The sequence below is a fragment of the Lithobates pipiens genome, unplaced genomic scaffold (assembly GCF_037356315.1).
Source record: "Lithobates pipiens isolate NorthernLeopardFrog02 unplaced genomic scaffold, aLitPip1_a1.2 Scaffold_16, whole genome shotgun sequence".
Lineage (NCBI taxonomy): Eukaryota > Metazoa > Chordata > Amphibia > Anura > Ranidae > Lithobates > Lithobates pipiens.
Window position 1 is genome coordinate 202,408,439 of NW_027507748.1, and position 27,894 is coordinate 202,436,332.

At 36.0% G+C, this 27,894-nt stretch overlaps 31 non-coding genes across 31 annotated transcripts; all 31 read left to right on the top strand.

The window, feature by feature from the left end:
* Nucleotides 1–260: 260 nt before the first annotated feature.
* Nucleotides 261–475, top strand: LOC143985192 (small nucleolar RNA U3). Its single transcript, XR_013275486.1, has one exon. It is a non-coding gene; the product is annotated as a small nucleolar RNA U3 (small nucleolar RNA).
* A 698-nt stretch (nt 476–1,173) lies between these two features.
* On the top strand, nt 1,174–1,388 carry LOC143985006 (small nucleolar RNA U3). Its single transcript, XR_013275326.1, has one exon. It is a non-coding gene; the product is annotated as a small nucleolar RNA U3 (small nucleolar RNA).
* Nucleotides 1,389–2,082: 694 nt separating this feature from the next.
* On the top strand, nt 2,083–2,297 carry LOC143985165 (small nucleolar RNA U3). Its single transcript, XR_013275462.1, has one exon. It is a non-coding gene; the product is annotated as a small nucleolar RNA U3 (small nucleolar RNA).
* Nucleotides 2,298–2,993: 696 nt separating this feature from the next.
* LOC143985136 (small nucleolar RNA U3) lies at nt 2,994–3,203 on the top strand. Its single transcript, XR_013275437.1, has one exon. It is a non-coding gene; the product is annotated as a small nucleolar RNA U3 (small nucleolar RNA).
* Nucleotides 3,204–3,896: 693 nt separating this feature from the next.
* Nucleotides 3,897–4,111, top strand: LOC143985097 (small nucleolar RNA U3). The gene has a single exon (XR_013275403.1). It is a non-coding gene; the product is annotated as a small nucleolar RNA U3 (small nucleolar RNA).
* Nucleotides 4,112–4,804: 693 nt separating this feature from the next.
* On the top strand, nt 4,805–5,019 carry LOC143985098 (small nucleolar RNA U3). Its single transcript, XR_013275404.1, has one exon. It is a non-coding gene; the product is annotated as a small nucleolar RNA U3 (small nucleolar RNA).
* A 695-nt stretch (nt 5,020–5,714) lies between these two features.
* LOC143985072 (small nucleolar RNA U3) lies at nt 5,715–5,929 on the top strand. Its single transcript, XR_013275382.1, has one exon. It is a non-coding gene; the product is annotated as a small nucleolar RNA U3 (small nucleolar RNA).
* A 688-nt stretch (nt 5,930–6,617) lies between these two features.
* On the top strand, nt 6,618–6,832 carry LOC143984742 (small nucleolar RNA U3). Its single transcript, XR_013275098.1, has one exon. It is a non-coding gene; the product is annotated as a small nucleolar RNA U3 (small nucleolar RNA).
* A 690-nt stretch (nt 6,833–7,522) lies between these two features.
* On the top strand, nt 7,523–7,737 carry LOC143984564 (small nucleolar RNA U3). The gene has a single exon (XR_013274943.1). It is a non-coding gene; the product is annotated as a small nucleolar RNA U3 (small nucleolar RNA).
* Nucleotides 7,738–8,439: 702 nt separating this feature from the next.
* LOC143984815 (small nucleolar RNA U3) lies at nt 8,440–8,654 on the top strand. Its single transcript, XR_013275162.1, has one exon. It is a non-coding gene; the product is annotated as a small nucleolar RNA U3 (small nucleolar RNA).
* A 690-nt stretch (nt 8,655–9,344) lies between these two features.
* Nucleotides 9,345–9,559, top strand: LOC143984521 (small nucleolar RNA U3). Its single transcript, XR_013274907.1, has one exon. It is a non-coding gene; the product is annotated as a small nucleolar RNA U3 (small nucleolar RNA).
* A 690-nt stretch (nt 9,560–10,249) lies between these two features.
* Nucleotides 10,250–10,464, top strand: LOC143984806 (small nucleolar RNA U3). Its single transcript, XR_013275154.1, has one exon. It is a non-coding gene; the product is annotated as a small nucleolar RNA U3 (small nucleolar RNA).
* A 690-nt stretch (nt 10,465–11,154) lies between these two features.
* On the top strand, nt 11,155–11,369 carry LOC143985019 (small nucleolar RNA U3). The gene has a single exon (XR_013275337.1). It is a non-coding gene; the product is annotated as a small nucleolar RNA U3 (small nucleolar RNA).
* A 690-nt stretch (nt 11,370–12,059) lies between these two features.
* Nucleotides 12,060–12,274, top strand: LOC143985261 (small nucleolar RNA U3). Its single transcript, XR_013275542.1, has one exon. It is a non-coding gene; the product is annotated as a small nucleolar RNA U3 (small nucleolar RNA).
* Nucleotides 12,275–12,971: 697 nt separating this feature from the next.
* LOC143984897 (small nucleolar RNA U3) lies at nt 12,972–13,186 on the top strand. Its single transcript, XR_013275233.1, has one exon. It is a non-coding gene; the product is annotated as a small nucleolar RNA U3 (small nucleolar RNA).
* Nucleotides 13,187–13,876: 690 nt separating this feature from the next.
* Nucleotides 13,877–14,091, top strand: LOC143984566 (small nucleolar RNA U3). Its single transcript, XR_013274944.1, has one exon. It is a non-coding gene; the product is annotated as a small nucleolar RNA U3 (small nucleolar RNA).
* A 689-nt stretch (nt 14,092–14,780) lies between these two features.
* Nucleotides 14,781–14,995, top strand: LOC143984985 (small nucleolar RNA U3). Its single transcript, XR_013275308.1, has one exon. It is a non-coding gene; the product is annotated as a small nucleolar RNA U3 (small nucleolar RNA).
* Nucleotides 14,996–15,685: 690 nt separating this feature from the next.
* On the top strand, nt 15,686–15,900 carry LOC143985054 (small nucleolar RNA U3). The gene has a single exon (XR_013275367.1). It is a non-coding gene; the product is annotated as a small nucleolar RNA U3 (small nucleolar RNA).
* Nucleotides 15,901–16,590: 690 nt separating this feature from the next.
* Nucleotides 16,591–16,805, top strand: LOC143984567 (small nucleolar RNA U3). Its single transcript, XR_013274945.1, has one exon. It is a non-coding gene; the product is annotated as a small nucleolar RNA U3 (small nucleolar RNA).
* Nucleotides 16,806–17,499: 694 nt separating this feature from the next.
* LOC143984807 (small nucleolar RNA U3) lies at nt 17,500–17,714 on the top strand. The gene has a single exon (XR_013275155.1). It is a non-coding gene; the product is annotated as a small nucleolar RNA U3 (small nucleolar RNA).
* A 691-nt stretch (nt 17,715–18,405) lies between these two features.
* LOC143984808 (small nucleolar RNA U3) lies at nt 18,406–18,620 on the top strand. The gene has a single exon (XR_013275156.1). It is a non-coding gene; the product is annotated as a small nucleolar RNA U3 (small nucleolar RNA).
* Nucleotides 18,621–19,311: 691 nt separating this feature from the next.
* LOC143984818 (small nucleolar RNA U3) lies at nt 19,312–19,526 on the top strand. Its single transcript, XR_013275165.1, has one exon. It is a non-coding gene; the product is annotated as a small nucleolar RNA U3 (small nucleolar RNA).
* Nucleotides 19,527–20,219: 693 nt separating this feature from the next.
* Nucleotides 20,220–20,434, top strand: LOC143984809 (small nucleolar RNA U3). The gene has a single exon (XR_013275157.1). It is a non-coding gene; the product is annotated as a small nucleolar RNA U3 (small nucleolar RNA).
* A 691-nt stretch (nt 20,435–21,125) lies between these two features.
* On the top strand, nt 21,126–21,340 carry LOC143984568 (small nucleolar RNA U3). Its single transcript, XR_013274946.1, has one exon. It is a non-coding gene; the product is annotated as a small nucleolar RNA U3 (small nucleolar RNA).
* Nucleotides 21,341–22,031: 691 nt separating this feature from the next.
* LOC143984819 (small nucleolar RNA U3) lies at nt 22,032–22,246 on the top strand. The gene has a single exon (XR_013275166.1). It is a non-coding gene; the product is annotated as a small nucleolar RNA U3 (small nucleolar RNA).
* A 693-nt stretch (nt 22,247–22,939) lies between these two features.
* LOC143984956 (small nucleolar RNA U3) lies at nt 22,940–23,154 on the top strand. The gene has a single exon (XR_013275284.1). It is a non-coding gene; the product is annotated as a small nucleolar RNA U3 (small nucleolar RNA).
* Nucleotides 23,155–23,841: 687 nt separating this feature from the next.
* LOC143984957 (small nucleolar RNA U3) lies at nt 23,842–24,056 on the top strand. Its single transcript, XR_013275285.1, has one exon. It is a non-coding gene; the product is annotated as a small nucleolar RNA U3 (small nucleolar RNA).
* A 687-nt stretch (nt 24,057–24,743) lies between these two features.
* Nucleotides 24,744–24,958, top strand: LOC143984835 (small nucleolar RNA U3). The gene has a single exon (XR_013275179.1). It is a non-coding gene; the product is annotated as a small nucleolar RNA U3 (small nucleolar RNA).
* Nucleotides 24,959–25,651: 693 nt separating this feature from the next.
* LOC143984875 (small nucleolar RNA U3) lies at nt 25,652–25,866 on the top strand. The gene has a single exon (XR_013275214.1). It is a non-coding gene; the product is annotated as a small nucleolar RNA U3 (small nucleolar RNA).
* A 693-nt stretch (nt 25,867–26,559) lies between these two features.
* LOC143984569 (small nucleolar RNA U3) lies at nt 26,560–26,774 on the top strand. The gene has a single exon (XR_013274947.1). It is a non-coding gene; the product is annotated as a small nucleolar RNA U3 (small nucleolar RNA).
* A 693-nt stretch (nt 26,775–27,467) lies between these two features.
* LOC143984937 (small nucleolar RNA U3) lies at nt 27,468–27,682 on the top strand. The gene has a single exon (XR_013275268.1). It is a non-coding gene; the product is annotated as a small nucleolar RNA U3 (small nucleolar RNA).
* The last annotated feature ends 212 nt before the right edge of the window (nt 27,683–27,894 follow it).

Here is a 27,894-nt window from a genome sequence, read left to right on the forward strand (position 1 = left end):
TGTTAAAACTTTGCTCGGCTTACCAAAAGGACATCCAAAAGAATCAAGATAGCCAATATAAGGCATCAAGAAATGTTACAATTTGAGAGAAAAGAATTGCAAAATTATTTTTCTTTAGAATAGGACATTGGCAAACAGGCATATTAATTATTACTACTTGATTTCTACAAGTAGTTTACATTGGATTTTGACAAACATGTTCACAATTTGTTGAAGGAATAGTGATTAAAATGTTGCTGAAATCTTTGATTTGTCAAGGTAGGACTATATTTTCATGGATGATTTCTGTAGAATGCAAAGGGAGAAATGTGCTCGAAAGTGTCCATACTCACCTTCCACGATGATGAATTTTAGGGTTCTTGTCTCATTAGGACTGCTGTTGGCAGTGCTGCTCTCTGCAGATGCTGCCACCATTTGATGACTTGATCATCTTTCCTGATGGGAAGATGGCTGGCGGGAACTCATTCAGAGTGGTTGTTTGAATGCTAAATGTCTATTTTTGTTTTAAAAACAGCTGAGTTTGCAAGTTTGTGTTTTTGTCTATTTTGAAAACTATGCTTTTTTTTTTTTTTTTTTTTTTGTATTTGTCAGATGGAAAGGAAAAAATTGACATTATACTTCTATGTGGGAAGATTATTTGCAGTGTGACACGCAGTAGCTGCCAATGTTTTTCCTTTGGCTTCTGCGCTTGGAGGAATTGCAAAACTGAAACAACGCTCACGGAACCCAAGGAAAAATTATGGTGCTTTATATGTTAAAAAGATAAAGAAAATACTGTCATCACTGACAAACCATTCTTTCGGAAGCAAAAGAAACATGCCAGACCATTCTGTTTTTAAAGTGGTGGAAACAAAAATACTCCATCTGTGTTTTAGTTTCTCCTGTTACTGCGCTGAACAAGACTGTGAGGTGCTGTTAAAACTTTGCTCGGCTTACCAAAAGGACATCCAAAAGAATCAAGATAGCCAATATAAGGCATCAAGAAATGTTACAATTTGAGAGAAAAGAATTGCAAAATTATTTTTCTTTAGAATAGGACATTGGCAAACAGGCATATTAATTATTACTACTTGATTTCTACAAGTAGTTTACATTGGATTTTGACAAACATGTTCACAATTTGTTGAAGGAATAGTGATTAAAATGTTGCTGAAATCTTTGATTTGTCAAGGTAGGACTATATTTTCAGGGATCATTTCTGTAGAATGCAAAGGGAGAAATGTGTTCGAAAGTGTCCATGCTCACTTTCCACGATGATGAATTTTAGGGTTCTTGTCTCATTAGGACTGCTGTTGGCAATGCTGCTCTCTGCAGATGCTGCCACCATTTGATGACTTGATCATCTTTCCTGATGGGAAGATGGCTGGCGGGAACTCATTCAGAGTGGTTGTTTGAATGCTAAATGTCTATTTTTGTTTTAAAAAAAGCTGAGTTTGCAAGTTTGTGTTTTTGTCTATTTTGAAAACTATGCTTTTTTTTTTTTTTTTTTGTATTTGTCAGATGGAAAGGAAAAAATTGACATTATACTTCTATGTGGGAAGATTATTTGCAGTGTGACACGCAGTAGCTGCCAATGTTTTTCCTTTGGCTTCTGCGCTTGGAGGAATTGCAAAACTGAAACAACGCTCACGGAACCCAAGGAAAAATTATGGTGCTTTATATGTTAAAAAGATAAAGAAAATACTGTCATCACTGACAAACCATTCTTTCGGAAGCAAAAGAAACATGCCAGACCATTCTGTTTTTAAAGTGGTGGAAACAAAAATACTCCATCTGTGTTTTAGTTTCTCCTGTTACTGCGCTGAACAAGACTGTGAGGTGCTGTTAAAACTTTGCTCGGCTTACCAAAAGGACATCCAAAAGAATCAAGATAGCCAATATAAGGCATCAAGAAATGTTACAATTTGAGAGAAAAGAATTGCAAAATTATTTTTCTTTAGAATAGGACATTGGCAAACAGGCATATTAATTATTACTACTTGATTTCTACAAGTAGTTTACATTGGATTTTGACAAACATGTTCACAATTTGTTGAAGGAATAGTGATTAAAATGTTGCTGAAATCTTTGATTTGTCAAGGTAGGACTATATTTTCAGGGATGATTTCTGTAGAATGCAAAGGGAGAAATGTGCTCGAAAGTGTCCATACTCACCTTCCACGATGATGAATTTTAGGGTTCTTGTCTCATTAGGACTGCTGTTGGCAGTGCTGCTCTATGCAGATGCTGCCACCATTTGATGACTTGGTCATCTTTCCTGATGGGAAGATGGCTGGCGGGAACTCATTTAGAGTGGTTGTTTGAATGCTAAATGTCTATTTTTGTTTTAAAAACAGCTGAGTTTGCAAGTTTGTGTTTTTGTCTATTTTGAAAACTATGCTTTTTTTTTTTTTTTGTATTTGTCAGATGGAAAGGAAAAAAATGACATTATACTTCTATGTGGGAAGATTATTTGCAGTGTGACACGCAGTAGCTGCCAATGTTTTTCCTTTGGCTTCTGCGCTTGGAGGAATTGCAAAACTGAAACAACGCTCACGGAACCCAAGGAAAAATTATGGTGCTTTATATGTTAAAAAGATAAAGAAAATACTGTCATCACTGACAAACCATTCTTTCGGAAGCAAAAGAAACATGCCAGACCATTCTGTTTTTAAAGTGGTGGAAACAAAAATACTCCATCTGTGTTTTAGTTTCTCCTGTTACTGCGCTGAACAAGACTGTGAGGTGCTGTTAAAACTTTGCTCGGCTTACCAAAAGGACATCCAAAAGAATCAAGATAGCCAATATAAGGCATCAAGAAATGTTACAATTTGAGAGAAAAGAATTGCAAAATTATTTTTCTTTAGAATAGGACATTGGCAAACAGGCATATTAATTATTACTACTTGATTTCTACAAGTAGTTTACATTGGATTTTGACAAACATGTTCACAATTTGTTGAAGGAATAGTGATTAAAATGTTGCTGAAATCTTTTATTTGTCAAGGTAGGACTATATTTTCAGGGATCATTTCTGTTGAATGCAAAGGGAGAAATGTGCTCGAAAGTGTCCATACTCACCTTCCACGATGATGAATTTTAGGGTTCTTGTCTCATTAGGACTGCTGTTGGCAGTGCTGCTCTCTGCAGATGCTGCCACCATTTAATGACTTGGTCATCTTTCCTGATGGGAAGATGGCTGGCGGGAACTCATTCAGAGTGGTTGTTTGAATGCTAAATGTCTATTTTTGTTTTAAAAACAGCAGAGTTTGCAAGTTTGTGTTTTTGTCTATTTTGAAAACTATGCTTTTTTTTTTTTTTTTTGTATTTGTCAGATGGAAAGGAAAAAAATGACATTATACTTCTATGTGGGAAGATTATTTGCAGTGTGACACGCAGTAGCTGCCAATGTTTTTCCTTTGGCTTCTGCACTTGGAGGAATTGCAAAACTGAAACAACGCTCACGGAACCCAAGGAAAAATTATGGTGCTTTATATGTTAAAAAGATAAAGAAAATACTGTCATCACTGACAAACCATTCTTTCGGAAGCAAAAGAAACATGCCAGACCATTCTGTTTTTAAAGTGGTGGAAACAAAAATACTCCATCTGTGTTTTAGTTTCTCCTGTTACTGCGCTGAACAAGACTGTGAGGTGCTGTTAAAACTTTGCTCGGCTTACCAAAAGGACATCCAAAAGAATCAAGATAGCCAATATAAGGCATCAAGAAATGTTACAATTTGAGAGAAAAGAATTGCAAAATTATTTTTCTTTAGAATAGGACATTGGCAAACAGGCATATTAATTATTACTACTTGATTTCTACAAGTAGTTTACATTGGATTTTGACAAACATGTTCACAATTTGTTGAAGGAATAGTGATTAAAATGTTGCTGAAATCTTTGATTTGTCAAGGTAGGACTATATTTTCAAGGATCTTTTCTGTAGAATGCAAAGGGAGAAATGTGCTCGAAAGTGTCCATACTCACTTTCCACGATGATGAATTTTAGGGTTCTTGTCTCATTAGGACTGCTGTTGGCAGTGCTGCTCTCTGCAGATGCTGCCACCATTTGATGACTTGGTCATCTTTCCTGATGGGAAGATGGCTGGCGGGAACTCATTCAGAGTGGTTGTTTGAATGCTAAATGTCTATTTTTGTTTTAAAAACAGCAGAGTTTGCAAGTTTGTGTTTTTGTCTATTTTGAAAACTATGCTTTTTTTTTTTTTTTTTGTATTTGTCAGATGGAAAGGAAAAAAATGACATTATACTTCTATGTGGGAAGATTATTTGCAGTGTGACACGCAGTAGCTGCCAATGTTTTTCCTTTGGCTTCTGCACTTGGAGGAATTGCAAAACTGAAACAACGCTCACGGAACCCAAGGAAAAATTATGGTGCTTTATATGTTAAAAAGATAAAGAAAATACTGTCATCACTGACAAACCATTCTTTCGGAAGCAAAAGAAACATGCCAGACCATTCTGTTTTTAAAGTGGTGGAAACAAAAATACTCCATCTGTGTTTTAGTTTCTCCTGTTACTGCGCTGAACAAGACTGTGAGGTGCTGTTAAAACTTTGCTCGGCTTACCAAAAGGACATCCAAAAGAATCAAGATAGCCAATATAAGGCATCAAGAAATGTTACAATTTGAGAGAAAAGAATTGCAAAATTATTTTTCTTTAGAATAGGACATTGGCAAACAGGCATATTAATTATTACTACTTGATTTCTACAAGTAGTTTACATTGGATTTTGACAAACATGTTCACAATTTGTTGAAGGAATAGTGATTAAAATGTTGCTGAAATCTTTGATTTGTCAAGGTAGGACTATATTTTCAAGGATCTTTTCTGTAGAATGCAAAGGGAGAAATGTGCTCGAAAGTGTCCATACTCACTTTCCACGATGATGAATTTTAGGGTTCTTGTCTCATTAGGACTGCTGTTGGCAGTGCTGCTCTCTGCAGATGCTGCCACCATTTGATGACTTGGTCATCTTTCCTGATGGGAAGATGGCTGGCGGGAACTCATTCAGAGTGGTTGTTTGAATGCTAAATGTCTATTTTTGTTTTAAAAACAGCAGAGTTTGCAAGTTTGTGTTTTTGTCTATTTTGAAAACTATGCTTTTTTTTTTTTTTTTTTTGAATTTGTCAGATGGAAAGGAAAAAAATGACATTATACTTCTATGTGGGAAGATTATTTGCAGTGTGACACGCAGTAGCTGCCAATGTTTTTCCTTTGGCTTCTGCGCTTGGAGGAATTGCAAAACTGAAACAACGCTCACGGAACCCAAGGAAAAATTATGGTGCTTTATATGTTAAAAAGATAAAGAAAATACTGTCATCACTGACAAACCATTCTTTCGGAAGCAAAAGAAACATGCCAGACCATTCTGTTTTTAAAGTGGTGGAAACAAAAATACTCCATCTGTGTTTTAGTTTCTCCTGTTACTGCGCTGAACAAGACTGTGAGGTGCTGTTAAAACTTTGCTCGGCTTACCAAAAGGACATCCAAAAGAATCAAGATAGCCAATATAAGGCATCAAGAAATGTTACAATTTGAGAGAAAAGAATTGCAAAATTATTTTTCTTTAGAATAGGACATTGGCAAACAGGCATATTAATTATTACTACTTGATTTCTACAAGTAGTTTACATTGGATTTTGACAAACATGTTCACAATTTGTTGAAGGAATAGTGATTAAAATGTTGCTGAAATCTTTGATTTGTCAAGGTAGGACTATATTTTCAGGGATCATTTCTGTAGAATGCAAAGGGAGAAATGTGCTCGAAAGTGTCCATGCTCACCTTCCACGATGATGAATTTTAGGGTTCTTGTCTCATTAGGACTGCTGTTGGCAGTGCTGCTCTCTGCAGATGCTGCCACCATTTGATGACTTGGTCATCTTTCCTGATGGGAAGATGGCTAGCGGGAACTCATTCAGAGTGGTTGTTTGAATGCTAAATGTCTATTTTTGTTTTAAAAACAGCTGAGTTTGCAAGTTTGTGTTTTTGTCTATTTTGAAAACTATGCTTTTTTTTTTTTGTATTTGTCAGATGGAAAGGAAAAAAATGACATTATACTTCTATGTGGGAAGATTATTTGCAGTGTGACACGCAGTAGCTGCCAATGTTTTTCCTTTGGCTTCTGCGCTTGGAGGAATTGCAAAACTGAAACAAGGCTCACGGAACCCAAGGAAAAATTATGGTGCTTTATATGTTAAAAAGATAAAGAAAATACTGTCATCACTGACAAACCATTCTTTCGGAAGCAAAAGAAACATGCCAGACCATTCTGTTTTTAAAGTGGTGGAAACAAAAATACTCCATCTGTGTTTTAGTTTCTCCTGTTACTGCGCTGAACAAGACTGTGAGGTGCTGTTAAAACTTTGCTCGGCTTACCAAAAGGACATCCAAAAGAATCAAGATAGCCAATATAAGGCATCAAGAAATGTTACAATTTGAGAGAAAAGAATTGCAAAATTATTTTTCTTTAGAATAGGACATTGGCAAACAGGCATATTAATTATTACTACTTGATTTCTACAAGTAGTTTACATTGGATTTTGACAAACATGTTCACAATTTGTTGAAGGAATAGTGATTAAAATGTTGCTGAAATCTTTGATTTGTCAAGGTAGGACTATATTTTCAGGGATCATTTCTGTAGAATGCAAAGGGAGAAATGTGTTCGAAAGTGTCCATACTCACCTTCCACGATGATGAATTTTAGGGTTCTTGTCTCATTAGGACTGCTGTTGGCAGTGCTGCTCTCTGCAGATGCTGCCACCATTTGATGACTTGGTCATCTTTCCTGATGGGAAGATGGCTGGCGGGAACTCATTCAGAGTGGTTGTTTGAATGCTAAATGTCTATTTTTTTTTAAAAAACAGCTGAGTTTGCAAGTTTGTGGTTTTGTCTATTTTGAAAAGTATGCTTTTTTTTTTTTTTGTATTTGTCAGATGGAAAGGAAAAAAATGACATTATACTTCTATGTGGGAAGATTATTTGCAGTGTGACACGCAGTAGCTGCCAATGTTTTTCCTTTGGCTTCTGCGCTTGGAGGAATTGCAAAACTGAAACAACGCTCACGGAACCCAAGGAAAAATTATGGTGCTTTATATGTTAAAAAGATAAAGAAAATACTGTCATCACTGACAAACCATTCTTTCGGAAGCAAAAGAAACATGCCAGACCATTCTGTTTTTAAAGTGGTGGAAACAAAAATACTCCATCTGTGTTTTAGTTTCTCCTGTTACTGCGCTGAACAAGACTGTGAGGTGCTGTTAAAACTTTGCTTGGCTTACCAAAAGGACATCCAAAAGAATCAAGATAGCCAATATAAGGCATCAAGAAATGTTACAATTTGAGAGAAAAGAATTGCAAAATTATTTTTCTTTAGAATAGGACATTGGCAAACAGGCATATTAATTATTACTACTTGATTTCTACAAGTAGTTTACATTGGATTTTGACAAACATGTTCACAATTTGTTGAAGGAATAGTGATTAAAATGTTGCTGAAATCTTTGATTTGTCAAGGTAGGACTATATTTTCAGGGATCATTTCTGTAGAATGCAAAGGGAGAAATGTGCTCGAAAGTGTCCATACTCACCTTCCACGATGATGAATTTTAGGGTTCTTGTCTCATTAGGACTGCTGTTGGCAGTGCTGCTCTCTGCAGATGCTGCCACCATTTGATGACTTGGTCATCTTTCCTGATGGGAAGATGGCTGGCGGGAACTCATTCAGAGTGGTTGTTTGAATGCTAAATGTCTATTTTTTTTAAAAAAACAGCTGAGTTTGCAAGTTTGTGGTTTTGTCTATTTTGAAAACTATGCTTTTTTTTTTTTTTGTATTTGTCAGATGGAAAGGAAAAAAATGACATTATACTTCTATGTGGGAAGATTATTTGCAGTGTGACTTGCAGTGTGACACGCAGTAGCTGCCAATGTTTTTCCTTTGGCTTCTGCGCTTGGAGGAATTGCAAAACTGAAACAACGCTCACGGAACCCAAGGAAAAATTATGGTGCTTTATATGTTAAAAAGATAAAGAAAATACTGTCATCACTGACAAACCATTCTTTCGGAAGCAAAAGAAACATGCCAGACCATTCTGTTTTTAAAGTGGTGGAAACAAAAATACTCCATCTGTGTTTTAGTTTCTCCTGTTACTGCGCTGAACAAGACTGTGAGGTGCTGTTAAAACTTTGCTCGGCTTACCAAAAGGACATCCAAAAGAATCAAGATAGCCAATATAAGGCATCAAGAAATGTTACAATTTGAGAGAAAAGAATTGCAAAATTATTTTTCTTTAGAATAGGACATTGGCAAACAGGCATATTAATTATTACTACTTGATTTCTACAAGTAGTTTACATTGGATTTTGACAAACATGTTCACAATTTGTTGAAGGAATAGTGATTAAAATGTTGCTGAAATCGTTGATTTGTCAAGGTAGGACTATATTTTCAGGGATCATTTCTGTAGAATGCAAAGGGAAAAATGTGCTCGAAAGTGTCCATACTCACTTTCCACGATGATGAATTTTAGGGTTCTTGTCTCATTAGGACTGCTGTTGGCAGTGCTGCTCTCTGCAGATACTGCCACCATTTGATGACTTGGTCATCTTTCCTGATGGGAAGATGGCTGGCGGGAACTCATTCAGAGTGGTTGTTTGAATGCTAAATGTCTATTTTTGTTTTAAAAACAGCTGAGTTTGCAAGTTTGTGTTTTTGTCTATTTTGAAAACTATGCTTTTTTTTTTTTTTGTATTTGTCAGATGGAAAGGAAAAAAATGACATTATACTTCTATGTGGGAAGATTATTTGCAGTGTGACACGCAGTAGCTGCCAATGTTTTTCCTTTGGCTTCTGCGCTTGGAGGAATTGCAAAACTGAAACAACGCTCACGGAACCCAAGGAAAAATTATGGTGCTTTATATGTTAAAAAGATAAAGAAAATACTGTCATCACTGACAAACCATTCTTTCGGAAGCAAAAGAAACATGCCAGACCATTCTGTTTTTAAAGTGGTGGAAACAAAAATACTCCATCTGTGTTTTAGTATCTCCTGTTACTGCGCTGAACAAGACTGTGAGGTGCTGTTAAAACTTTGCTCAGCTTACCAAAAGGACATCCAAAAGAATCAAGATAGCCAATATAAGGCATCAAGAAATGTTACAATTTGAGAGAAAAGAATTGCAAAATTATTTTTCTTTAGAATAGGACATTGGCAAACAGGCATATTAATTATTACTACTTGATTTCTACAAGTAGTTTACATTGGATTTTGACAAACATGTTCACAATTTGTTGAAGGAATAGTGATTAAAATGTTGCTGAAATCGTTGATTTGTCAAGGTAGGACTATATTTTCAGGGATCATTTCTGTAGAATGCAAAGGGAGAAATTTGCTCGAAAGTGTCCATACTCACCTTCCACGATGATGAATTTTAGGGTTCTTGTCACATTAGGACTGCTGTTGGCAGTGCTGCTCTCTGCAGATGCTGCCACCATTTGATGACTTGGTCATCTTTCCTGATGGGAAGATGGCTGGCGGGAACACATTCAGAGTGGTTGTTTGAATGCTAAATGTCTATTTTTGTTTTAAAAACAGCTGAGTTTGCAAGTTTGTGTTTTTGTCTATTTTGAAAACTATGCTTTTTTTTTTTTTTGTATTTGTCAGAAGGAAAGGAAAAAAATGACATTATACTTCTATGTGGGAAGATTATTTGCAGTGTGACACGCAGTAGCTGCCAATGTTTTTCCTTTGGCTTCTGCGCTTGGAGGAATTGCAAAACTGAAACAACGCTCACGGAACCCAAGGAAAAATTATGGTGCTTTATATGTTAAAAAGATAAAGAAAATACTGTCATCACTGACAAACCATTCTTTCGGAAGCAAAAGAAACATGCCAGACCATTCTGTTTTTAAAGTGGTGGAAACAAAAATACTCCATCTGTGTTTTAGTTTCTCCTGTTACTGCGCTGAACAAGACTGTGAGGTGCTGTTAAAACTTTGCTCGGCTTACCAAAAGGACATCCAAAAGAATCAAGATAGCCAATATAAGGCATCAAGAAATGTTACAATTTGAGAGAAAAGAATTGCAAAATTATTTTTCTTTAGAATAGGACATTGGCAAACAGGCATATTAATTATTACTACTTGATTTCTACAAGTAGTTTACATTGGATTTTGACAAACATGTTCACAATTTGTTGAAGGAATAGTGATTAAAATGTTGCTGAAATCGTTGATTTGTCAAGGTAGGACTAAATTTTCAGGGATCATTTCTGTAGAATGCAAAGGGAGAAATTTGCTCGAAAGTGTCCATACTCACCTTCCACGATGATGAATTTTAGGGTTCTTGTCTCATTAGGACTGCTGTTGGCAGTGCTGCTCTCTGCAGATACTGCCACCATTTGATGACTTGGTCATCTTTCCTGATGGGAAGATGGCTGGCGGGAACTCATTCAGAGTGGTTGTTTGAATGCTAAATGTCTATTTTTGTTTTAAAAACAGCTGAGTTTGCAAGTTTGTGTTTTTGTCTATTTTGAAAACTATGCTTTTTTTTTTTTTTGTATTTGTCAGATGGAAAGGAAAAAAATGACATTATACTTCTATGTGGGAAGATTATTTGCAGTGTGACACGCAGTAGCTGCCAATGTTTTTCCTTTGGCTTCTGCGCTTGGAGGAATTGCAAAACTGAAACAACGCTCACGGAACCCAAGGAAAAATTATGGTGCTTTATATGTTAAAAAGATAAAGAAAATACTGTCATCACTGACAAACCATTCTTTCGGAAGCAAAAGAAACATGCCAGACCATTCTGTTTTTAAAGTGGTGGAAACAAAAATACTCCATCTGTGTTTTAGTATCTCCTGTTACTGCGCTGAACAAGACTGTGAGGTGCTGTTAAAACTTTGCTCAGCTTACCAAAAGGACATCCAAAAGAATCAAGATAGCCAATATAAGGCATCAAGAAATGTTACAATTTGAGAGAAAAGAATTGCAAAATTATTTTTCTTTAGAATAGGACATTGGCAAACAGGCATATTAATTATTACTACTTGATTTCTACAAGTAGTTTACATTGGATTTTGACAAACATGTTCACAATTTGTTGAAGGAATAGTGATTAAAATGTTGCTGAAATCGTTGATTTGTCAAGGTAGGACTATATTTTAAGGGATCATTTCTGTAGAATGCAAAGGGAGAAATTTGCTCGAAAGTGTCCATACTCACCTTCCACGATGATGAATTTTAGGGTTCTTGTCTCATTAGGACTGCTGTTGGCAGTGCTGCTCTCTGCAGATGCTGCCACCATTTGATGACTTGGTCATCTTTCCTGATGGGAAGATGGCTGGCGGGAACACATTCAGAGTGGTTGTTTGAATGCTAAATGTCTATTTTTGTTTTAAAAACAGCTGAGTTTGCAAGTTTGTGTTTTTGTCTATTTTGAAAACTATGCTTTTTTTTTTTTTTGTATTTGTCAGAAGGAAAGGAAAAAAATGACATTATACTTCTATGTGGGAAGATTATTTGCAGTGTGACACGCAGTAGCTGCCAATGTTTTTCCTTTGGCTTCTGCGCTTGGAGGAATTGCAAAACTGAAACAACGCTCACGGAACCCAAGGAAAAATTATGGTGCTTTATATGTTAAAAAGATAAAGAAAATACTGTCATCACTGACAAACCATTCTTTCGGAAGCAAAAGAAACATGCCAGACCATTCTGTTTTTAAAGTGGTGGAAACAAAAATACTCCATCTGTGTTTTAGTATCTCCTGTTACTGCGCTGAACAAGACTGTGAGGTGCTGTTAAAACTTTGCTCAGCTTACCAAAAGGACATCCAAAAGAATCAAGATAGCCAATATAAGGCATCAAGAAATGTTACAATTTGAGAGAAAAGAATTGCAAAATTATTTTTCTTTAGAATAGGACATTGGCAAACAGGCATATTAATTATTACTACTTGATTTCTACAAGTAGTTTACATTGGATTTTGACAAACATGTTCACAATTTGTTGAAGGAATAGTGATTAAAATGTTGCTGAAATCTTTGATTTGTCAAGGTAGGACTATATTTTCAGGGATGATTTCTGTAGAATGCAAAGGGAGAAATGTGCTCGAAAGTGTCCATACTCACCTTCCACGATGATGAATTTTAGGGTTCTTGTCTTATTAGGACTGCTGTTGGCAGCGCTGATCTCTGCAGATGCTGCCACCATTTGATGACTTGGTCATCTTTCCTGATGGGAAGATGGCTGGCGGGAACTCATTCAGAATGGTTGTTTGAATGCTAAATGTCTATTTTTGTTTTAAAAACAGCTGAGTTTGCAAGTTTGTGTTTTTGTCTATTTTGAAAACTATGCTTTTTTTTTTTTTTTTTTTTTGTATTTGTCAGATGGAAAGGAAAAAAATGACATTATACTTCTATGTGGGAAGATTATTTGCAGTGTGACACGCAGTAGCTGCCAATGTTTTTCCTTTGGCTTCTGCGCTTGGAGGAATTGCAAAACTGAAACAAGGCTCACGGAACCCAAGGAAAAATTATGGTGCTTTATATGTTAAAAAGATAAAGAAAATACTGTCATCACTGACAAACCATTCTTTCGGAAGCAAAAGAAACATGCCAGACCATTCTGTTTTTAAAGTGGTGGAAACAAAAATACTCCATCTGTGTTTTAGTTTCTCCTGTTACTGCGCTGAACAAGACTGTGAGGTGCTGTTAAAACTTTGCTCGGCTTACCAAAAGTACATCCAAAAGAATCAAGATAGCCAATATAAGGCATCAAGAAATGTTACAATTTGAGAGAAAAGAATTGCAAAATTATTTTTCTTTAGAATAGGACATTGGCAAACAGGCATATTAATTATTACTACTTGATTTCTACAAGTAGTTTACATTGGATTTTGACAAACATGTTCACAATTTGTTGAAGGAATAGTGATTAAAATGTTGCTGAAATCTTTGATTTGTCAAATTAGGACTATATTTTCAGGGATCATTTCTGTAGAATGCAAAGGGAGAAATGTGCTCGAAAGTGTCCATACTCACCTTCCACGATGATGAATTTTAGGGTTCTTGTCTCATTAGGACTGCTGTTGGCAGTGCTGCTCTCTGCAGATGCTGCCACCATTTGATGACTTGGTCATCTTTCCTGATGGGAAGATGGCTGGTGGGAACTCATTCAGAGTGGTTGTTTGAATGCTAAATGTCTATTTTTGTTTTAAAAACAGCTGAGTTTGCAAGTTTGTGTTTTTGTCTATTTTGAAAACTATGCTTTTTTTTTTTTTTGTATTTGTCAGATGGAAAGGAAAAAAATGACATTATACTTCTATGTGGGAAGATTATTTGCAGTGTGACACGCAGTAGCTGCCAATGTTTTTCCTTTGGCTTCTGCGCTTGGAGGAATTGCAAAACTGAAACAACGCTCACGGAACCCAAGGAAAAATTATGGTGCTTTATATGTTAAAAAGATAAAGAAAATACTGTCATCACTGACAAACCATTCTTTCAGAAGCAAAAGAAACATGCCAGACCATTCTGTTTTTAAAGTGGTGGAAACAAAAATACTCCATCTGTGTTTTAGTTTCTCCTGTTACTGCGCTGAACAAGACTGTGAGGTGCTGTTAAAACTTTGCTCGGCTTACCAAAAGGACATCCAAAAGAATCAAGATAGCCAATATAAGGCATCAAGAAATGTTACAATTTGAGAGAAAAGAATTGCAAAATTATTTTTCTTTAGAATAGGACATTGGCAAACAGGCATATTAATTATTACTACTTGATTTCTACAAGTAGCTTACATTGGATTTTGACAAACATGTTCACAATTTGTTGAAGGAATAGTGATTAAAATGTTACTGAAATCTTTGATTTGTCAAGGTAGGACTATATTTTCAGGGATCATTTCTGTAGAATGCAAAGGGAGAAATGTGCTCGAAAGTGTCCATACTCACCTTCCACGATGATGAATTTTAGGGTTCTTGTCTCATTAGGACTGCTGTTGGCAGTGCTGCTCTCTGCAGATGCTGCCACCATTTGATGACTTGGTCATCTTTCCTGATGGGAAGATGGCTGGCGGGAACTCATTCAGAGTGGTTGTTTGAATGCTAAATGTTTATTTTTGTTTTAAAAACAGCTGAGTTTGCAAGTTTGTGTTTAAGTCTATTTTGAAAACTATGCTTTTTTTTTTTTTGTATTTGTCAGATGGAAAGGAAAAAAATGACATTATACTTCTATGTGGGAAGATTATTTGCAGTGTGACACGCAGTAGCTGCCAATGTTTTTCCTTTGGCTTCTGCGCTTGGAGGAATTGCAAAACTGAAACAACGCTCACGGAACCCAAGGAAAAATTATGGTGCTTTATATGTTAAAAAGATAAAGAAAATACTGTCATCACTGACAAACCATTCTTTCGGAAGCAAAAGAAACATGCCAGACCATTCTGTTTTTAAAGTGGTGGAAACAAAAATACTCCATCTGTGTTTTAGTTTCTCCTGTTACTGCGCTGAACAAGACTGTGAGGTGCTGTTAAAACTTTGCTCGGCTTACCAAAAGGACATCCAAAAGAATCAAGATAGCCAATATAAGGCATCAAGAAATGTTACAATTTGAGAGAAAAGAATTGCAAAATTATTTTTCTTTTGAATAGGACATTGGCAAACAGGCATATTAATTATTACTACTTGATTTCTACAAGTAGTTTACATTGGATTTTGACAAACATGTTCACAATTTGTTGAAGGAATAGTGATTAAAATGTTGCTGAAATCTTTGATTTGTCAAGGTAGGACTATATTTTCAGGGATCTTTTCTGTAGAATGCAAAGGGAGAAATGTGCTCGAAAGTGTCCATACTCACCTTCCACGATGATGAATTTTAGGGTTCTTGTCTCATTAGGACTGCTGTTGGCAGTGCTGCTCTCTGCAGATGCTGCCACCATTTGATGACTTGGTCATCTTTCCTGATGGGAAGATGGCTGGCGGGAACTCATTCAGAGTGGTTGTTTGAATGCTAAATGTCTATTTTTGTTTTAAAAACAGCTGAGTTTGCAAGTTTGTGTTTTTGTCTATTTTGAAAATATGCTTTTTTTTTTTTTTTGTATTTGTCAGATGGAATGGAAAAAAATGACATTATACTTCTATGTGGGAAGATTATTTGCAGTGTGACACGCAGTAGCTGCCAATGTTTTTCCTTTGGCTTCTGCGCTTGGAGGAATTGCAAAACTGAAACAACGCTCACGGAACCCAAGGAAAAATTATGGTGCTTTATATGTTAAAAAGATAAAGAAAATACTGTCATCACTGACAAACCATTCTTTCGGAAGCAAAAGAAACATGCCAGACCATTCTGTTTTTAAAGTGGTGGAAACAAAAATACTCCATCTGTGTTTTAGTTTCTCCTGTTACTGCGCTGAACAAGACTGTGAGGTGCTGTTAAAACTTTGCTCGGCTTACCAAAAGGACATCCAAAAGAATCAAGATAGCCAATATAAGGCATCAAGAAATGTTACAATTTGAGAGAAAAGAATTGCAAAATTATTTTTCTTTAGAATAGGACATTGGCAACCAGGCATATTAATTATTACTACTTGATTTCTACAAGTAGTTTACATTGGATTTTGACAAACATGTTCACAATTTGTTGAAGGAATAGTGATTAAAATGTTGCTGAAATCTTTGATTTGTCAAGGTAGGACTATATTTTCAGGGATCATTTCTGTAGAATGCAAAGGGAGAAATGTGCTCGAAAGTGTCCATGCTCACCTTTCACGATGATGAATTTTAGGGTTCTTGTCTCATTAGGACTGCTGTTGGCAGTGCTGCTCTCTGCAGATGCTGCCACCATTTGATGACTTGGTCATCTTTCCTGATGGGAAGATGGCTGGCGGGAACTCATTCAGAGTGGTTGTTTGAATGCTAAATGTCTATTTTTGTTTTAAAAACAGCTGAGTTTGCAAGTTTGTGTTTTTGTCTATTTTGAAAACTATGCTTTTTTTTTTTTTTGTATTTGTCAGATGGAAAGGAAAAAAATGACATTATACTTCTATGTGGGAAGATTATTTGCAGTGTGACACGCAGTAGCTGCCAATGTTTTTCCTTTGGCTTCTGCGCTTGGAGGAATTGCAAAACTGAAACAACGCTCACGGAACCCAAGGAAAAATTATGGTGCTTTATATGTTAAAAAGATAAAGAAAATACTGTCATCACTGACAAACCATTCTTTCGGAAGCAAAAGAAACATGCCAGACCATTCTGTTTTTAAAGTGGTGGAAACAAAAATACTCCATCTGTGTTTTAGTTTCTCCTGTTACTGCGCTGAACAAGACTGTGAGGTGCTGTTAAAACTTTGCTCGGCTTACCAAAAGGACATCCAAAAGAATCAAGATAGCCAATATAAGGCATCAAGAAATGTTACAATTTGAGAGAAAAGAATTGCAAAATTATTTTTCTTTAGAATAGGACATTGGCAAACAGGCATATTAATTATTACTACTTGATTTCTACAAGTAGTTTACATTGGATTTTGACAAACATGTTCACAATTTGTTGAAGGAATAGTGATTAAAATGTTGCTGAAATCTTTGATTTGTCAAGGTAGGACTATATTTTCAGGGATCATTTCTGTAGAATGCAAAGGGAGAAATGTGCTCGAAAGTGTCCATACTCACCTTCCACGATGATGAATTTTAGGGTTCTTGTCTCATTAGGACTGCTGTTGGCAGTGCTGCTCTCTGCAGATGCTGCCACCATTTGATGACTTGGTCATCTTTCCTGATGGGAAGATGGCTGGCGGGAACTCATTCAGAGTGGTTGTTTGAATGCTAAATGTCTATTTTTGTTTTAAAAACAGCTGAGTTTGCAAGTTTGTGTTTTTGTCTATTTTGAAAACTATGCTTTTTTTTTTTTTTTTTTGTATTTGTCAGATGGAAAGGAAAAAAATGACATTATACTTCTATGTGGGAAGATTATTTGCAGTGTGACACGCAGTAGCTGCCAATGTTTTTCCTTTGGCTTCTGCGCTTGGAGGAATTGCAAAACTGAAACAACGCTCACGGAACCCAAGGAAAAATTATGGTGCTTTATATGTTAAAAAGATAAAGAAAATACTGTCATCACTGACAAACCATTCTTTCGGAAGCAAAAGAAACATGCCAGACCATTCTGTTTTTAAAGTGGTGGAAACAAAAATACTCCATCTGTGTTTTAGTTTCTCCTGTTACTGCGCTGAACAAGACTGTGAGGTGCTGTTAAAACTTTGCTCGGCTTACCAAAAGGACATCCAAAAGAATCAAGATAGCCAATATAAGGCATCAAGAAATGTTACAATTTGAGAGAAAAGAATTGCAAAATTATTTTTCTTTAGAATAGGACATTGGCAAACAGGCATATTAATTATTACTACTTGATTTCTACAAGTAGTTTACATTGGATTTTGACAAACATGTTCACAATTTGTTGAAGGAATAGTGATTAAAATGTTGCTGAAATCTTTGATTTGTCAAGGTAGGACTATATTTTCAGGGATCATTTCTGTAGAATGCAAAGGGAGAAATGTGCTCGAACGTGTCCATACTCACCTTCCACGATGATGAATTTTAGGGTTCTTGTCTCATTAGGACTGCTGTTGGCAGTGCTGCTCTCTGCAGATGCTGCCACCATTTGATGACTTGGTCATCTTTCCTGATGGGAAGATGGCTGGCGGGAACTCATTCAGAGTGGTTGTTTAAATGATAAATGTCTATTTTTGTTTTAAAAACAGCTGAGTTTGCAAGTTTGTGTTTTTGTCTATTTTGAAAACTATGCTTTTTTTTTTTTTTTGTATTTGTCAGATGGAAAGGAAAAAAATGACATTATACTTCTATATGGGAAGATTATTTGCAGTGTGACACGCAGTAGCTGCCAATGTTTTTCCTTTGGCTTCTGCGCTTGGAGGAATTGCAAAACTGAAACAACGCTCACGGAACCCAAGGAAAAATTATGGTGCTTTATATGTTAAAAAGATAAAGAAAATACTGTCATCACTGACAAACCATTCTTTCGGAAGCAAAAGAAACATGCCAGACCATTCTGTTTTTAAAGTGGTGGAAACAAAAATACTCCATCTGTGTTTTAGTTTCTCCTGTTACTGCGCTGAACAAGACTGTGAGGTGCTGTTAAAACTTTGCTCGGCTTACCAAAAGGACATCCAAAAGAATCAAGATAGCCAATATAAGGCATCAAGAAATGTTACAATTTGAGAGAAAAGAATTGCAAAATTATTTTTCTTTAGAATAGGACATTGGCAAACAGGCATATTAATTATTACTACTTGATTTCTACAAGTAGTTTACATTGGATTTTGACAAACATGTTCACAATTTGTTGAAGGAATAGTGATTAAAATGTTGCTGAAATCTTTGATTTGTCAAGGTAGGACTATATTTTCAGGGATCATTTCTGTAGAATGCAAAGGGAGAAATGTGCTCGAACGTGTCCATACTCACCTTCCACGATGATGAATTTTAGGGTTCTTGTCTCATTAGGACTGCTGTTGGCAGTGCTGCTCTCTGCAGATGCTGCCACCATTTGATGACTTGGTCATCTTTCCTGATGGGAAGATGGCTGGCGGGAACTCATTCAGAGTGGTTGTTTAAATGATAAATGTCTATTTTTGTTTTAAAAACAGCTGAGTTTGCAAGTTTGTGTTTTTGTCTATTTTGAAAACTATGCTTTTTTTTTTTTTTTGTATTTGTCAGATGGAAAGGAAAAAAATGACATTATACTTCTATATGGGAAGATTATTTGCAGTGTGACACGCAGTAGCTGCCAATGTTTTTCCTTTGGCTTCTGCGCTTGGAGGAATTGCAAAACTGAAACAACGCTCACGGAACCCAAGGAAAAATTATGGTGCTTTATATGTTAAAAAGATAAAGAAAATACTGTCATCACTGACAAACCATTCTTTCGGAAGCAAAAGAAACATGCCAGACCATTCTGTTTTTAAAGTGGTGGAAACAAAAATACTCCATCTGTGTTTTAGTTTCTCCTGTTACTGCGCTGAACAAGACTGTGAGGTGCTGTTAAAACTTTGCTCGGCTTACCAAAAGGACATCCAAAAGAATCAAGATAGCCAATATAAGGCATCAAGAAATGTTACAATTTGAGAGAAAAGAATTGCAAAATTATTTTTCTTTAGAATAGGACATTGGCAAACAGGCATATTAATTATTACTACTTGATTTCTACAAGTAGTTTACATTGGATTTTGACAAACATGTTCACAATTTGTTGAAGGAATAGTGATTAAAATGTTGCTGAAATCTTTGATTTGTCAAGGTAGGACTATATTTTCAGGGATCATTTCTATAGAATGCAAAGGGAGAAATGTGCTCGAAAGTGTCCATACTCACCTTCCACGATGATGAATTTTAGGGTTCTTGTCTCATTAGGACTGCTGTTGGCAGTGCTGCTCTCTGCAGATGCTGCCACCATTTGATGACTTGGTCATCTTTCCTGATGGGAAGATGGCTGGCGGGAACTCATTCAGAGTGGTTGTTTGAATGCTAAATGTCTATTTTTGTTTTAAAAACAGCTGAGTTTGCAAGTTTGTGTTTTTGTCTATTTTGAAAACTATGCTTTTTTTTTTTTTTTTTTTATTTGTCAGATGGAAAGGAAAAAAATGACATTATACTTCTATGTGGGAAGATTATTTGCAGTGTGACACGCAGTAGCTGCCAATGTTTTTCCTTTGGCTTCTGCGCTTGGAGGAATTGCAAAACTGAAACAACGCTCACGGAACCCAAGGAAAAATTATGGTGCTTTATATGTTAAAAAGATAAAGAAAATACTGTCATCACTGACAAACCATTCTTTCGGAAGCAAAAGAAACATGCCAGACCATTCTGTTTTTAAAGTGGTGGAAACAAAAATACTCCATCTGTGTTTTAGTTTCTCCTGTTACTGCGCTGAACAAGACTGTGAGGTGCTGTTAAAACTTTGCTCGGCTTACCAAAAGGACATCCAAAAGAATCAAGATAGCCAATATAAGGCATCAAGAAATGTTACAATTTGAGAGAAAAGAATTGCAAAATTATTTTTCTTTAGAATAGGACATTGGCAAACAGGCATATTAATTATTACTACTTGATTTCTACAAGTAGTTTACATTGGATTTTGACAAACATGTTCACAATTTGTTGAAGGAATAGTGATTAAAATGTTGCTGAAATCTTTGATTTGTCAAGGTAGGACTATATTTTCAGGGATCATTTCTGTAGAATGCAAAGGGAGAAATGTGCTCGAACGTGTCCATACTCACCTTCCACGATGATGAATTTTAGGGTTCTTGTCTCATTAGGACTGCTGTTGGCAGTGCTGCTCTCTGCAGATGCTGCCACCATTTGATGACTTGGTCATCTTTCCTGATGGGAAGATGGCTGGCGGGAACTCATTCAGAGTGGTTGTTTAAATGCTAAATGTCTATTTTTGTTTTAAAAACAGCTGAGTTTGCAAGTTTGTGTTTTTGTCTATTTTGAAAACTATGCTTTTTTTTTTTTTTTGTATTTGTCAGATGGAAAGGAAAAAAATGACATTATACTTCTATATGGGAAGATTATTTGCAGTGTGACACGCAGTAGCTGCCAATGTTTTTCCTTTGGCTTCTGCGCTTGGAGGAATTGCAAAACTGAAACAACGCTCACGGAACCCAAGGAAAAATTATGGTGCTTTATATGTTAAAAAGATAAAGAAAATACTGTCATCACTGACAAACCATTCTTTCGGAAGCAAAAGAAACATGCCAGACCATTCTGTTTTTAAAGTGGTGGAAACAAAAATACTCCATCTGTGTTTTAGTTTCTCCTGTTACTGCGCTGAACAAGACTGTGAGGTGCTGTTAAAACTTTGCTCGGCTTACCAAAAGGACATCCAAAAGAATCAAGATAGCCAATATAAGGCATCAAGAAATGTTACAATTTGAGAGAAAAGAATTGCAAAATTATTTTTCTTTAGAATAGGACATTGGCAAACAGGCATATTAATTATTACTACTTGATTTCTACAAGTAGTTTACATTGGATTTTGACAAACATGTTCACAATTTGTTGAAGGAATAGTGATTAAAATGTTGCTGAAATCTTTGATTTGTCAAGGTAGGACTATATTTTCAGGGATCATTTCTGTAGAATGCAAAGGGAGAAATGTGCTCGAAAGTGTCCATACTCACCTTCCACGATGATGAATTTTAGGGTTCTTGTCTCATTAGGACTGCTGTTGGCAGTGCTGCTCTCTGCAGATGCTGCCACCATTTGATGACTTGGTCATCTTTCCTGATGGGAAGATGGCTGGCGGGAACTCATTCAGAGTGGTTGTTTGAATGCTAAATGTCTATTTTTGTTTTAAAAACAGCTGAGTTTGCAAGTTTGTGTTTTTGTCTATTTTGAAAACTATGCTTTTTTTTTTTTTTTGTATTTGTCAGATGGAAAGGAAAAAAATGACATTATACTTCTATGTGGGAAGATTATTTGCAGTGTGACACGCAGTAGCTGCCAATGTTTTTCCTTTGGCTTCTGCGCTTGGAGGAATTGCAAAACTGAAACAACGCTCACGGAACCCAAGGAAAAATTATGGTGCTTTATATGTTAAAAAGATAAAGAAAATACTGTCATCACTGACAAACCATTCTTTCGGAAGCAAAAGAAACATGCCAGACCATTCTGTTTTTAAAGTGGTGGAAACAAAAATACTCCATCTGTGTTTTAGTTTCTCCTGTTACTGCGCTGAACAAGACTGTGAGGTGCTGTTAAAACTTTGCTCGGCTTACCAAAAGGACATCCAAAAGAATCAAGATAGCCAATATAAGGCATCAAGAAATGTTACAATTTGAGAGAAAAGAATTGCAAAATTATTTTTCTTTAGAATAGGACATTGGCAAACAGGCATATTAATTATTACTACTTGATTTCTACAAGTAGTTTACATTGGATTTTGACAAACATGTTCACAATTTGTTGAAGGAATAGTGATTAAAATGTTGCTGAAATCTTTGATTTGTCAAGGTAGGACTATATTTTCAGGGATCATTTCTATAGAATGCAAAGGGAGAAATGTGCTCGAAAGTGTCCATACTCACCTTCCACGATGATGAATTTTAGGGTTCTTGTCTCATTAGGACTGCTGTTGGCAGTGCTGCTCTCTGCAGATGCTGCCACCATTTGATGACTTGGTCATCTTTCCTGATGGGAAGATGGCTGGCGGGAACTCATTCAGAGTGGTTGTTTGAATGCTAAATGTCTATTTTTGTTTTAAAAACAGCTGAGTTTGCAAGTTTGTGTTTTTGTCTATTTTGAAAACTATGCTTTTTTTTTTTTTTTTTGTATTTGTCAGATGGAAAGGAAAAAAATGACATTATACTTCTATGTGGGAAGATTATTTGCAGTGTGACACGCAGTAGCTGCCAATGTTTTTCCTTTGGCTTCTGCGCTTGGAGGAATTGCAAAACTGAAACAACGCTCACGGAACCCAAGGAAAAATTATGGTGCTTTATATGTTAAAAAGATAAAGAAAATACTGTCATCACTGACAAACCATTCTTTCGGAAGCAAAAGAAACATGCCAGACCATTCTGTTTTTAAAGTGGTGGAAACAAAAATACTCCATCTGTGTTTTAGTTTCTCCTGTTACTGCGCTGAACAAGACTGTGAGGTGCTGTTAAAACTTTGCTCGGCTTACCAAAAGGACATCCAAAAGAATCAAGATAGCCAATATAAGGCATCAAGAAATGTTACAATTTGAGAGAAAAGAATTGCAAAATTATTTTTCTTTAGAATAGGACATTGGCAAACAGGCATATTAATTATTACTACTTGATTTCTACAAGTAGTTTACATTGGATTTTGACAAACATGTTCACAATTTGTTGAAGGAATAGTGATTAAAATGTTGCTGAAATCTTTGATTTGTCAAGGTAGGACTATATTTTCAGGGATCATTTCTGTAGAATGCAAAGGGAGAAATGTGCTCGAAAGTGTTCATGCTCACCTTCCACGGTGATGAATTTTAGGGTTCTTGTCTCATTAGGACTGCTGTTGGCAGTGCTGCTCTCTGCAGATGCTGCCACCATTTGATGACTTGGTCATCTTTCCTGATGGGAAGATGGCTGGCGGGAACTCATTCAGAGTGGTTGTTTGAATGCTAAATGTCTATTTTTGTTTTAAAAACAGCTGAGTTTGCAAGTTTGTGTTTATGTCTATCTTGAAATCTATGCTTTTTTTTTTTGTATTTGTCAGATGGAAAGGAAAAAAATGACATTATACTTCTATGTGGGAAGATTATTTGCAGTGTGACACGCAGTAGCTGCCAATGTTTTTCCTTTGGCTTCTGCGCTTGGAGGAATTGCAAAACTGAAACAACGCTCACGGAACCCAAGGAAAAATTATGGTGCTTTATATGTTAAAAAGATAAAGAAAATACTGTCATCACTGACAAACCATTCTTTCGGAAGCAAAAGAAACATGCCAGACCATTCTGTTTTTAAAGTGGTGGAAACAAAAATACTCCATCTGTGTTTTAGTTTCTCCTGTTACTGCGCTGAACAAGACTGTGAGGTGCTGTTAAAACTTTGCTCGGCTTACCAAAAGGACATCCAAAAGAATCAAGATAGCCAATATAAGGCATCAAGAAATGTTACAATTTGAGAGAAAAGAATTGCAAAATTATTTTTCTTTAGAATAGGACATTGGCAAACAGGCATATTAATTATTACTACTTGATTTCTACAAGTAGTTTACATTGGATTTTGACAAACATGTTCACAATTTGTTGAAGGAATAGTGATTAAAATGTTGCTGAAATCTTTGATTTGTCAAGGTAGGACTATATTTTCAGGGATCATTTCTGTAGAATGCAAAGGGAGAAATGTGCTCGAAAGTGTTCATGCTCACCTTCCACGGTGATGAATTTTAGGGTTCTTGTCTCATTAGGACTGCTGTTGGCAGTGCTGCTCTCTGCAGATGCTGCCACCATTTGATGACTTGGTCATCTTTCCTGATGGGAAGATGGCTGGCGGGAACTCATTCAGAGTGGTTGTTTGAATGCTAAATGTCTATTTTTGTTTTAAAAACAGCTGAGTTTGCAAGTTTGTGTTTATGTCTATCTTGAAATCTATGCTTTTTTTTTTTGTATTTGTCAGATGGAAAGGAAAAAAATGACATTATACTTCTATGTGGGAAGATTATTTGCAGTGTGACACGCAGTAGCTGCCAATGTTTTTCCTTTGGCTTCTGCGCTTGGAGGAATTGCAAAACTGAAACAACGCTCACGGAACCCAAGGAAAAATTATGGTGCTTTATATGTTAAAAAGATAAAGAAAATACTGTCATCACTGACAAACCATTCTTTCGGAAGCAAAAGAAACATGCCAGACCATTCTGTTTTTAAAGTGGTGGAAACAAAAATACTCCATCTGTGTTTTAGTTTCTCCTGTTACTGCGCTGAACAAGACTGTGAGGTGCTGTTAAAACTTTGCTCGGCTTACCAAAAGGACATCCAAAAGAATCAAGATAGCCAATATAAGGCATCAAGAAATGTTACAATTTGAGAGAAAAGAATTGCAAAATTATTTTTCTTTAGAATAGGACATTGGCAAACAGGCATATTAATTATTACTACTTGATTTCTACAAGTAGTTTACATTGGATTTTGACAAACATGTTCACAATTTGTTGAAGGAATAGTGATTAAAATGTTGCTGAAATCTTTGATTTGTCAAGGTAGGACTATATTTTCAGGGATCATTTCTGTAGAATGCAAAGGGAGAAATGTGCTCAAAAGTGTCCATACTCACCTTCCACGATGATGAATTTTAGGGTTTTTGTCTCATTAGGACTGCTGTTGGCAGTGCTGCTCTCTGCAGATGCTGCCACCATTTGATGACTTGGTCATCTTTCCTGATGGGAAGATGGCTGGCGGGAACTCATTCAGAGTGGTTGTTTGAATGCTAAATGTCTATTTTTGTTTTAAAAACAGCTGAGTTTGCAAGTTTGTGTTTTTGTCTATTTTGAAAACTATGCTTTTTTTTTTTTTTTTTGTATTTGTCAGATGGAAAGGAAAAAAATGACATTATACTTCTATGTGGGAAGATTATTTGCAGTGTGACACGCAGTAGCTGCCAATGTTTTTCCTTTGGCTTCTGCGCTTGGAGGAATTGCAAAACTGAAACAACGCTCACGGAACCCAAGGAAAAATTATGGTGCTTTATATGTTAAAAAGATAAAGAAAATACTGTCATCACTGACAAACCATTCTTTCGGAAGCAAAAGAAACATGCCAGACCATTCTGTTTTTAAAGTGGTGGAAACAAAAATACTCCATCTGTGTTTTAGTTTCTCCTGTTACTGCGCTGAACAAGACTGTGAGGTGCTGTTAAAACTTTGCTCGGCTTACCAAAAGGACATCCAAAAGAATCAAGATAGCCAATATAAGGCATCAAGAAATGTTACAATTTGAGAGAAAAGAATTGCAAAATTATTTTTCTTTAGAATAGGACATTGGCAAACAGGCATATTAATTATTACTACTTGATTTCTACAAGTAGTTTACATTGGATTTTGACAAACATGTTCACAATTTGTTGAAGGAATAGTGATTAAAATGTTGCTGAAATCTTTGATTTGTCAAGGTAGGACTATATTTTCAGGGATCATTTCTGTAGAATGCAAAGGGAGAAATGTGCTCGAAAGTGTCCATACTCACCTTCCACGATGATGAATTTTAGGGTTTTTGTCTCATTAGGACTGCTGTTGGCAGTGCTGCTCTCTGCAGATGCTGCCACCATTTGATGACTTGGTCATCTTTCCTGATGGGAAGATGGCTGGCGGGAACTCATTCAGAGTGGTTGTTTGAATGCTAAATGTCTATTTTTGTTTTAAAAACAGCTGAGTTTGCAAGTTTGTGTTTTTGTCTATTTTGAAAACTATGCTTTTTTTTTTTTTTTTTGTATTTGTCAGATGGAAAGGAAAAAAATGACATTATACTTCTATGTGGGAAGATTATTTGCAGTGTGACACGCAGTAGCTGCCAATGTTTTTCCTTTGGCTTCTGCGCTTGGAGGAATTGCAAAACTGAAACAACGCTCACGGAACCCAAGGAAAAATTATGGTGCTTTATATGTTAAAAAGATAAAGAAAATACTGTCATCACTGACAAACCATTCTTTCGGAAGCAAAAGAAACATGCCAGACCATTCTGTTTTTAAAGTGGTGGAAACAAAAATACTCCATCTGTGTTTTAGTTTCTCCTGTTACTGCGCTGAACAAGACTGTGAGGTGCTGTTAAAACTTTGCTCGGCTTACCAAAAGGACATCCAAAAGAATCAAGATAGCCAATATAAGGCATCAAGAAATGTTACAATTTGAGAGAAAAGAATTGCAAAATTATTTTTCTTTAGAATAGGACATTGGCAAACAGGCATATTAATTATTACTACTTGATTTCTACAAGTAGTTTACATTGGATTTTGACAAACATGTTCACAATTTGTTGAAGGAATAGTGATTAAAATGTTGCTGAAATCTTTGATTTGTCAAGGTAGGACTATATTTTCAGGGATCATTTCTGTAGAATGCAAAGGGAGAAATGTGCTCGAAAGTGTCCATACTCACCTTCCACGATGATGAATTTTAGGGTTCTTGTCTCATTAGGACTGCTGTTGGCAGTGCTGCTCTCTGCAGATGCTGCCACCATTTGATGACTTGGTCATCTTTCCTGATGGGAAGATGGCTGGCGGGAACTCATTCAGAGTGGTTGTTTGAATGCTAAATGTCTATTTTTGTTTTAAAAACAGCTGAGTTTGCAAGTTTGTGTTTTTGTCTATTTTGAAAACTATGCTTTTTTTTTTTTTTTTTGTATTTGTCAGATGGAAAGGAAAAAAATGACATTATACTTCTATGTGGGAAGATTATTTGCAGTGTGACACGCAGTAGCTGCCAATGTTTTTCCTTTGGCTTCTGCGCTTGGAGGAATTGCAAAACTGAAACAACGCTCACGGAACCCAAGGAAAAATTATGGTGCTTTATATGTTAAAAAGATAAAGAAAATACTGTCATCACTGACAAACCATTCTTTCGGAAGCAAAAGAAACATGCCAGACCATTCTGTTTTTAAAGTGGTGGAAACAAAAATACTCCATCTGTGTTTTAGTTTCTCCTGTTACTGCGCTGAACAAGACTGTGAGGTGCTGTTAAAACTTTGCTCGGCTTACCAAAAGGACATCCAAAAGAATCAAGATAGCCAATATAAGGCATCAAGAAATGTTACAATTTGAGAGAAAAGAATTGCAAAATTATTTTTCTTTAGAATAGGACATTGGCAAACAGGCATATTAATTATTACTACTTGATTTCTACAAGTAGTTTACATTGGATTTTGACAAACATGTTCACAATTTGTTGAAGGAATAGTGATTAAAATGTTGCTGAAATCTTTGATTTGTCAAGGTAGGACTATATTTTCAGGGATCATTTCTGTAGAATGCAAAGGGAGAAATGTGCTCGAAAGTGTTCATGCTCACCTTCCACGGTGATGAATTTTAGGGTTCTTGTCTCATTAGGACTGCTGTTGGCAGTACTGCTCTCTGCAGATGCTGCCACCATTTGATGACTTGGTCATCTTTCCTGATGGGAAGATGGCTGGCGGGAACTCATTCAGAGTGGTTGTTTGAATGCTAAATGTCTATTTTTGTTTTAAAAACAGCTGAGTTTGCAAGTTTGTGTTTATGTCTATCTTGAAATCTATGCTTTTTTTTTTTTGTATTTGTCAGATGGAAAGGAAAAAAATGACATTATACTTCTATGTGGGAAGATTATTTGCAGTGTGACACGCAGTAGCTGCCAATGTTTTTCCTTTGGCTTCTGCGCTTGGAGGAA